We start from the raw sequence: 9,893 nt of genomic DNA, 5'->3' as shown, positions 1-9,893 counted from the left end.
AACGATAGAGATTACATCTGTATAAGGGATTGTCTACACTTGCCGGGGGATTGACGTGCGTTAATCGATGCATTGGCTATTGATTTAGTGGGTCTGACCCGCTAAATCAACAGCAGATTGCTCTCCCTTCGACTTCTATACTCCACTGGATTGAGAAGAGTAAGGGGAGTCGACAGAAGAGCGTCTCCCGTTGACATTGCGTAGTGTGGACGCTGCAGTAAATAGATCTAAGCTACGTCAACTTGAGTTACGCTATTCACGGAACTTAAATTGCGTAGCTAAGATCAACTTTTCCCCGTAGTGTAGACAAAGCCTAAGGTTCACTTTTATGCCTCTTGGTGATTGGAAAGGGGCTCGTGATTTCCAGTTTTAATGCTAGTCACCATCTTTTCAACCAACATTTCTAAAACACAAGTGGAGAACATATCTTCTGTACAGTATCCCTGTTCTGATGCCCCAAAACTCTCAGCTTCCAGATCATAAGGAAGAGGTTAATCAATCTCTATTGAACGCACAAAGACCTAAATACTACTAATTGTGTCAACAGCCAAATAAGGGCCAGCTTAACTACATACTTTATTTTCAGCACGTCCCGTTTTGAGAGTGATTTTGTCATGAGAGGGTTTCAGAATTCGGTATCTCAGAGGCTGCTGACCTCCATAATTTTTACACGTGCTAGCTCAGATGTATGGTGTCAGGATAAACATCGAGCTGCCGTCTAAAGCACTATCTCTCTGAAGCCCCAGATTTTGTACTGGGGCCATGTAACTGTCTTGGAGTTGATTGCTCAAAAGGAAAATCCCTCTCTTTTGCAGAAAGGTTCTGCAACATGGTCTATTTGCAGGCCCAATTAGCGTTTCAGAACATGAACTACTGTCCTTTAACACCCACACAGTCACAGTGCACGTTTTTGAGTTCCCTTCATTGGCCATAGAAGGGATAGTGAAATTATTTAGCAGTCAGCAAAATACTTGCCTGGGTCACGTACATGAGCTGGATGTGTAATTTGCACACTGTGACACTCCATTGCTCGTGAAACGGTGGGCTGAGTCCCCTTCCAGCAGGGTGAGTGGGAGAGAAACACAGGCACCGCAGAGGGTGTTTTACCCTGGCTGGAGTCACACTTGTGCAGTGGTGGTGAGAGACTAGAGCTGGGGGAGGGAGGGTAGATGTAAACTGGGCATGAACAAATTCAGGTTGGATATTAGAAGGTGTCTAACCATCACAGGGGTGAAGTTCTGGAACAGCCTCCCAGTAGGAGTGGTGGGGGCAAGCAATGTATTTCGTTTTAAGAGAGAGCTAGACAAACTTCTGAGTGTAGCTGTATGATGGGGTTGCTTGTGATAGTAGGAGGCAGGGCTCACTTCTGGTTTGTCTTATGTTCCTAAAGCTCATGCTTTCAGCCAGCCACTGGCAGGGGTCAGGAAGGAATTCCTCCCCCCCACCCTCCACACACAATGTATTTGGGGAGGGTTTTTTAATCTCCTTCCTCTCAAGTGTCAGAGGTGGCCATGGCTGGAGATGACACATTGGGCAGGGTGGGCTAGTGCTCTGAGATGGCGCCGAGCATTGTCTCTCACAGGTGCTTGGCTGGCTGGTTCCTGCTCACATGCTTAGGGTCTAACCGGTCACCAAATGTGGTTTTGGGAAGGAATTTCCCCCCAGGTCAGATTAGCAGTGATCTTGAGGGGTTTTTTGTTTTTGTTTTTGCCTTCCTCTGCAGTGTGTGGGTGCAGGTCGCTTGCCAGCATTGTTGGGGTGTATCTCTGCCATTAACACTTGATCACTGGTGCACCTCAGCCCCTCCAGTTCTCTGCCTGTGACACACAATAGTCTAGTTTCCGGTGGGCTGTAATATGGTCTCATTTCGGTTGTTGAGTTTGGTGTGCGGGTTGGTGGACTGTGATATACAGGAGGTCAGACCAGATGATCTGGTGGTGCCTTCTGGCCTCAAATTATGTTGTGAAAAATTTCAGAATTTTGAAGTAGTTTTTGCCGGATTCAAAACAGACCTGTTAAAAATCTCCATAAAAATTTCAATCAAACGCGCTAATAGAATGGTAATCGAAATATTTTGTAACCACAAACCCAGTTTTCAGTAAAACCAAAAAAACCTCTGGTAATGTTTTAGATCATGGTTTCAATTAAAAATATTGTTTAAGTACGATGCAAAAGATAAAAAAGGTTGGAAAAAGTTGGCAATTTAGGGTGAGAAGTTTTGTTGTTTTGTTTTGATAAAAGGCTGTTTTGGAAGTTTTTGACCAGCTCTTTGTGAACATAAATGACCTCAGTGTCTGAATCATCGTATCCTGCCACCTCTAATTTAAATATGGTGTATTGGTGATTCCAGGCAGTGTGTAATATATGTATCGGCCCAGATAGCTCGATCGGACGTGATCGAATGCTGATCTCTGACCTGCTACTACGTGTGTCTCACACGTTGATTGCTGTTCAGGAAGCCTATAGATGGAATGGAAAAACTTCATACTCAATGTGATCCAAACTGCCCTGGAGCGTATTATGTTAATGTCTAATATATATTAGAAAATTGTATTTAGTACTCAGAGTGACTGTCTGTAACCATAACCGTGTTCTATCTTTTTTTAACATCAGAGTTACAGCACATATGCTCGCACATTTGTCCATATGCCTCTTGCAGCTGGGGGAAGAAAAAAATGAGTAACATTTTTCAAAGAGCTTACGTGGTTTAGGAGCTTAAATCCCATTTACTTTGACTTATGCATTTCGGAGCAATTGACTTTTGAGAATGGGACTTAGGCACCTTTTAAAATGTTACCCTTTATCTATCAGGGAGCCCAGCCCAGCTTTAAATAGTGCCCATCGAACTCTAATTGAAGGTGGATTTTTTTGCTTTCTTGGATTCTTGACTAGGTTATCAAAGAATCATATCAAGTACTTTCTAAGAACAAAAAAGGAGAATTCTGCGGTTGGTTCTTGCTGCTCTGACAACTCAAAGCTGTCTGTCAGAGCACCACAAACCTGCCCCAGTGAATCTACCCCAAAAGTCTACTTGCTCATCTGTTAGATGTTGGCAAGATTTCCCAGCTCTATTTGCAGTCAGTACCTTGGTAAATTAGGGTCTAGGGGACTTATTTTCTTCCTCCTCTTTTTATTCCTTTCTTATCCCACAGTCTGATGTTGGAGAGGACCTTTGTGTTTCTAAATTGAAACCACATTTGTCTAATGCACAAGTGTAGGGGTTAGTGGGGAAGTCCCTTTGTTCTTCTCTTGTTTGTTTCCCCTCACCTGCCATAGCCAAATTCTGAAGTAATTCCAGACAGCTGAGGTTAGTTTAGGACATCTAATCCCTGAAAGCTGGATCTGAATTCCAGGACCAGAACACAGCGTTTCAATTTCGTCACCAGCCTTTTATATCTAATTTCCAAAAATCTCTGAAAAAGTATGGGAAATGGCTTGTTTTTTAGTTGTTGTTTAATTTTATTGACAGGTTTCAGAGTAACAGCCGTGTTAGTCTGTATTCGCAAAAAGAAAAGGAGTACTTGTGGCACCTTAGAGACTAACCAATTTATTTGAGCATGAACTTTCGTGAGCTACAGCTCACTTCATCGATGTGAAGTGAGCTGTAGCTCACGAAAGCTCATGCTCAAATAAATTGGTTAGTCTCTAAGGTGCCACAAGTACTCCTTTTAATTTTATTGTTTGTCAATGGTACAGAACTGGGCCCTTGAGGTGAAATTCACACCTAACAAAAGCGACAGGAACAAGCCCTCCAAAAATTGGGTGTAAGTGATACTTCAGTAATGCGTAGGCCTTCTTGAGTGCAATGATGGGTGTTTGTAACTAGTGTGTGTTTGCACGAGTGAGGCTATAGTGAAGATTCTTGTGACGCTAACAGTGCAGAAACATCACATGGCCTTGGATGTAACAGATGTGTTGAGATGGAAAAACCTCACTGAGCCAGATGCTTTCTTTTTTTTGGGGGGGGGGCAATGATCTTTTAGAAGAGGAAACTGAGGCATGTGGATCTGTAGGTACTGGGTAATATCACTTCTTTCTTTCTCAGAGTGGCAATCTGCAGTTTTAACAAGCTGTTCTTTTGAAGAGGGGGGTCTATTTCTTCTGGACAATTCCCCTGTTAACCCTAAGTATTTCCCTCTCCGCCCATCCACCCCCGCAAAAAAACTAAGATTGTCTTGTCCTTTACCCAGTGAAAAACTTTTCATCTGCTCCAATTTCTATATCATCCAGGATAAAGGGGGGAGAAAGCCTGGTTCTTGCTACTTAGTAACTTGAATATGACCATGAAAATGTTATTTGTATGTGATGTGGGAAATATGTTCTTTAAAGCTGTATCATGTTACTAATGGATTACAATGGGGCTACTTGTGTGTGAGAGGCAAGCAGGATTTAGCCCTTATTGTTCATTATTACAACGTGTTATTAATTAGGTCTGATTCTGCACCCTCTGCTCAGACCAAACTCTCATTGACTTCAGCTGATCAGACCGAAATCCTTAAAAAGCAGGAAGCAAGTAACAAATACAAGGGCATTCGATCTTTATGGATAACTGCCCAATTGTCTCAAATGGGAACTTGGCAGGGTAAGGCTGCATGACCACATGCTGTAATAATTAACCATATGTATTCTCCATAATCAAACTTGGTTACAAAAATTCATTATTGTCCTGTCTCTGCTCAAGGAAAGCATTGCTAGCAGCTCTGACATGCCACATGTCAAACAGAACAAGAAAATCACCTTGCTGTTGGTGTAGGGATTTATTTAATTCAGTCACAATTCAGCCTTGGCTTCCTCCTGGCTCCGTTGATAGAATTAGCTACGCCCACCCTATTCCTGCCATAGCTTGCCTCTCACACTGTGCTGGCTCAGCTAAGTTGGACAGTGCAATGGGGGAGCAGGATCAAGTGTCGTCCTATTCTCTACCCTCACTTGCCTCTATTTCCTGCTCACCTATTCAGTGTGAGGGCCAGGCAGTAGGCAGTCTGGCCTACCAGTCACAATTGGACTGGTGTCCACATGTTCTTAAGTCCTTCCTCCATGGCACTGATCTGAGTAATTACTATAGCCGGGATCGATAAGCAAGAATCATGCTGGGGTCAAAGACCAGAGATCAGAGGTAGTACCGGGCTGGAATCAGAGGGCAAGGGTCACGGTCAGATGGGGGTTGGAAACCAGAGATTAGAAAGCAAGGTACCATCTGGAGCCACAGCAGGCCAGACATTCTTGCAACTTCCTGGGAGCACCCTCCAAGGTTAAGTCGTGCTCATGGGCCAATCAGAAGGCTGCAGGGCACTGTCCCTCTGGACCTTTTGGGCGGTACTTCCTGTGGTGCCTTATCTCCACAAGGCTCTTTGGAGAGGGCTGTATAGCACCTCATGGTGGCAGTGCGGGAATGTCAGCTATCCCAGGCACTGCCAACCTGAGTTCTAATCCTGCAGACCAGGATGCTTGTGTAAAGGACTAGCGAGGACATTTTATGCTCTAATACTTCCCCACACAGGCCCTTAGGCCAACTCACAATCCAGCAAAGCACTTAAGCACATGCTTAATTTGGTTGCATCGGGGCTTTAAAATAATGTGAAATAGGTATGTCATGATATCCCACCAAAATGCACGTAAATCAAAACTCAAGTTAAGAGATCACAGCAGAGACTCGAGCACCTTTCCCTTGGCGTTTTCATGTACAGGGAAAAATCAGGTGAAATAAAAATTATGAGCTGTTTCCATGAAAAGTGAAACATTAAAGAATATTGATTGCCTTAAAAATAGCCTGGAAGTCAGAAATATTTATCTAGAAGAGACTCAATCTTTCAAGCCCTGACATAAAATGTATATGTATATTCTGATTCGGCATGGACATCGCTGATAACCTGCTAACATGGAAAGTGCTTTAATTAATTTAATAAGAATTTAAAGCCAAAATGTATTTTAAATTAAATCGGAAGGGGAAATGATTAATTTAAAAGATGACAGTATTCTAGAATGATCTCTCCAAGATGGGAAAACATTTCATGTTTGAAAGTGACTTGAAGGACAATAATCTTCAAAATATTCAGGGCTGAAAAAGTTTCCTAAATGCAGTTTTTAAAATAGACGTCAGGGGACAGCTTCTATTTTCTGAGAGCATTCTGGAACCACAGCAACCGATGTTGCTTCACTTAAAGGCAAACAAGAATGAGAACTTGATAGAAAGGAAAGGAGGTGCTCTGAATATTTGCATGCTGGCCTTGCAAATTAGAAAGAGAAGGCTAAATAGCAAAGCTGGGAGAGTAATGGTAAGGGTTTGACTTTAATCTAAGGAAACAATTAAATTCAAAATGCACCCACTCATGCTTGCAACTCACATAGGGCTAAATTTTGCAGTCATTATCTAGTCCTTCCTCCATGGCTGTATGGGAGTTTTAGCTGATGAAGAACTACAGCATTTAGCTCAGGGTACAGCAAGGACAAACTGGCTTCTGCCTATCTTGTAGAATTATATGGCCCTTGAACCATATCATCTGAACACCTTACAGGCCATTTATCCTCACAACACCAGGTGAGGTAAGGCAGTGCTATTATCCCTATTGTACACATGGGGATTTGAGGTACAGGGGATATGTCTACACTGCATTGTCTCTGAGACCCAGGCTTGTGGACTCAGTGTTTCCAAGCCCGAGTGTTCATGCTGCATTGTAAACCTGATCTTATAGCTATTGTACCTGGGTGTCTCAGCCATGCTAATATGTCCAAACTGCACTACACAGATCTTCTGACTCTGGTCCCGTGGCTTGAGCTGCATCCACACTGCAAAATGTCAGGGTTTGGACATAAGTCACAGCAGGACTTGGGCTCTGATCCACTCTCCCAGCAGGATCCTAGCACCTGGGACCTGAGGGCTTGCTGACCAGGGTCAGACTGATGTGTGTGTGGATGGAAGGGTGGCTTGGATGCAAACCTGAGTCAGAGCCCAGGCTTAATGTGCAGTGTAGACATACCCAGAGTGAGTAAGTCTCACAAAACTGGATGACTGGGCAACAAAATGGCAGATGAAATTCAATGTTGACAAATGCAAAGTAATGCACATTGGAAAACATAATCTCAACTATATGTCCAAAATGATGGGGTCTAAATTAGCTATTACCACTCAAAGAAAGAGGTCTTGGATTCATTGTGGATAGTTCTCTGAACACATCCACTCAATGTGCAGCGGCAGCCAAAAAAGCAAACAGAATTTTGGGAATCATTAGAAAAGGGATAGATAATAAGACAGAAAATATCACATTGTCTCTATATAAAACCCTGTCTGCCTGCATCTTGAATAGTGCATGCAGATGTGATTGCCCCGTCTCAAAAAAGATATATTGGAAAAGGTATGGAAAAGGGCAACAGAAATGATTATGGGTAAGGAACAGTTTCCATATGAGGAGAGATTAGTAAGACTGGGACTTTTCAGCTTGGAAAAGAGAGGACTAAGGAGGGATATGATAGAGGTCTATAAAATCATGACTGGTGTGGAGAAAGTAAATAAGGAAGTGTTATTTACTCCTTCTCATAACACAAGAATTAGGGGTCACCCAATGAAATTAATAGGTAGCAGGTTTAAAACAAACAAAAGGAAGTATTTCTTCTCACAACGCACAGTCAACCTGTGGAACTCTGTGCCAGAGGATGTTGGAAAGCAAAGACTATAAAACTGTTCAAAAAAAAACCTGGATAAATTCACAGAGGATAGGTCCATCAATGGCTATTAGCCAAGATGGGCAGGATGCAAAACCATGCTCTGAAGTGTCCCTACCCTCTGTTGCCAGAAGCTGAGGACAGGGGATGGATTACTTGATGATTCTCTGTTCTGTTCATTCCCTATGAAGCACCTGGCATTGGCCAAAGTTGGAAGACAAGATACTGGGCTAAATGGACCTTTGGTCTGACCCAGTCTGGCCATTCTTATGTTCACTGCAGCTGGGAGAGTACTTCCCAGCTCAGGTAGACACACACTAACTCTGCTTGAGCTAATGCACTAAAAATAGGTGTATAGCCAGGCTAGCCTGGGTCTGCAGGTAGGTATCTAGCCTGGTCTACCCAGGTCTAGCCTGGGTCTGCAGGTAGGTGTCTAACCTGAGTTACCGCCACCTACACTGTTATTTTTACCATGCTAGCTCAACTCTGTCTACCCATGCTGGGAAGCACACTCCCAGCTGCAGTGTTAGATATCCTGTATGTGATTTGCCCAAGGTCATATAGGCGGTTTATGGCAGAATAGGGAATTAAGCTGTGGTTTCCTAAGTCACAGACTGGCTCCTTAACAACTGGAGCCTCCTTCCTCTGAAGCCAGGGGTAGAATTAGATCCTCTAAATGTCACCCTTTGTTTGTTTGGTTTTGGAAGAATAAAACTCAGTCCAAACCCTTTCTTAGAATATTTTGTCTAGGTGCTTTCCCACTTTGGGTCCTTTTGGGGCTGGAACAGAAATTCCAGAATAGCACGAGAAAGGCAGCATCTGTGGTATTTCTGGTGTGGCTAGGATGGGAATTAGAAATACCAGAAATCTCATGCGAGAGCCTACCCAGTTTTGGTTCTGGTTTTACGTTGATGCAATTGCACCGATCTCAGTGGGGTCGCCCCCGATTTACATCGGTGAAAGGAAAGTCAGCATCAAGTCTATGGTTAAGTGCCTGCGCTGACTGAACAACAAACCTTTGGAAGTTCTCCTGTCTCTAGTTAAAACAATAGCAAGACAGAGGGGCACCAGGGAAGGGGGAAGTGGCAGACTTAAAGCCAAGTTTCCTGGCTGTTGCAGAGGTTGTCAAATTCTTAGGGTCGGATCCTCAGCTGGTTTGAATGCACTCAGGTCCTCTGGCTTCTGGTCCTTCAGAATCCTTAAGAGTGTTTTTGGTATTTAACGCCATGGGCCAATCTGTCTCCGAATAATGGAAAACAAAAGAGGATGGTGGCATCTGCTTTGGGATTCTGGAACCCAGAGGTGAAAGTAAGCCGGTACGCCCCGGTACGGTGTACCGGCAAGAGCCGGAGCACCGTACTGGGGCAGCCCGGCTTCCCCATGGAGCAATTTAAAGGGCCTGAGGATCCCAGCAGTGGCTGGAGCCCCAGGCCCTTTAAATTGCCTCCAGAGCCCCGCTGCTGGAGCCCTGGGGTAGCGGCTGCAGAGCTCTGACAGCTATTTAAAGGGCCTGGGGCTCCCCTGCTTCTACCGCCTGGGGCCTTTAAATAGCCACTGGAACCCTGCCGCCGCTACTCCAGGGCTCCCATGGCTATTTAAAGGGCCAGGGCGGTAGAAGAGGGCAGCCCTGGGCCCTTTAAATAGCCCCTGGAGCCCCGGGCTGCTGCTGCTACCCCAGGGGGGGACTTACCTTACAGGGTGGGCTGGGGCTGGCTCTGACCCCCTCAACCCTGCCCCTTCCGCCCTAGGCCCCGCCCCTTCCAGGGGCCAGAGCTGGCCCCAGAGTACCGGTAAATCACTCGACTTACTTTCATCCCTGCTGGAACCCAATAACCTCCTAAAACACACACACACACACCCGTCTCTTTCGAGTCGATTTTACGTTGTGCCAGTGGCCACTGAATTGCAGTCCTCCAGCATGGGTCAATGTACTTATCTAACCACTGCCATGAAATGCCTCACCTACACAGTTCTGCAACTGGCAAGAGAATAAGTTAGTTGATCGAGGTATAAGCTGAGAACTCTCCTTTAGCTGCTGTGCTGATGTACTCTTCATTCTGAGATAACTAGAGGCTTAAAAAGTAACTCAAGTGCCCACCATGCTTTGTCATTTAAACTGATGAGTCAGATGAGAACATGTGGATGGTACAACAGCGTACACAATGGGTTGGAGAAAAGTCAGTAGGTTTTTAGATGCCATGTGGCATGCAGTGAAATCTCTGCAAATACTGGAG

The sequence above is a fragment of the Lepidochelys olivacea genome (assembly GCF_965140295.1).
Source record: "Lepidochelys olivacea isolate rLepOli2 genome assembly, chromosome: 7".
NCBI classification, from domain to species: Eukaryota; Metazoa; Chordata; order Testudines; family Cheloniidae; genus Lepidochelys; species Lepidochelys olivacea.
This window is presented reverse-complemented; position numbering follows the sequence as displayed.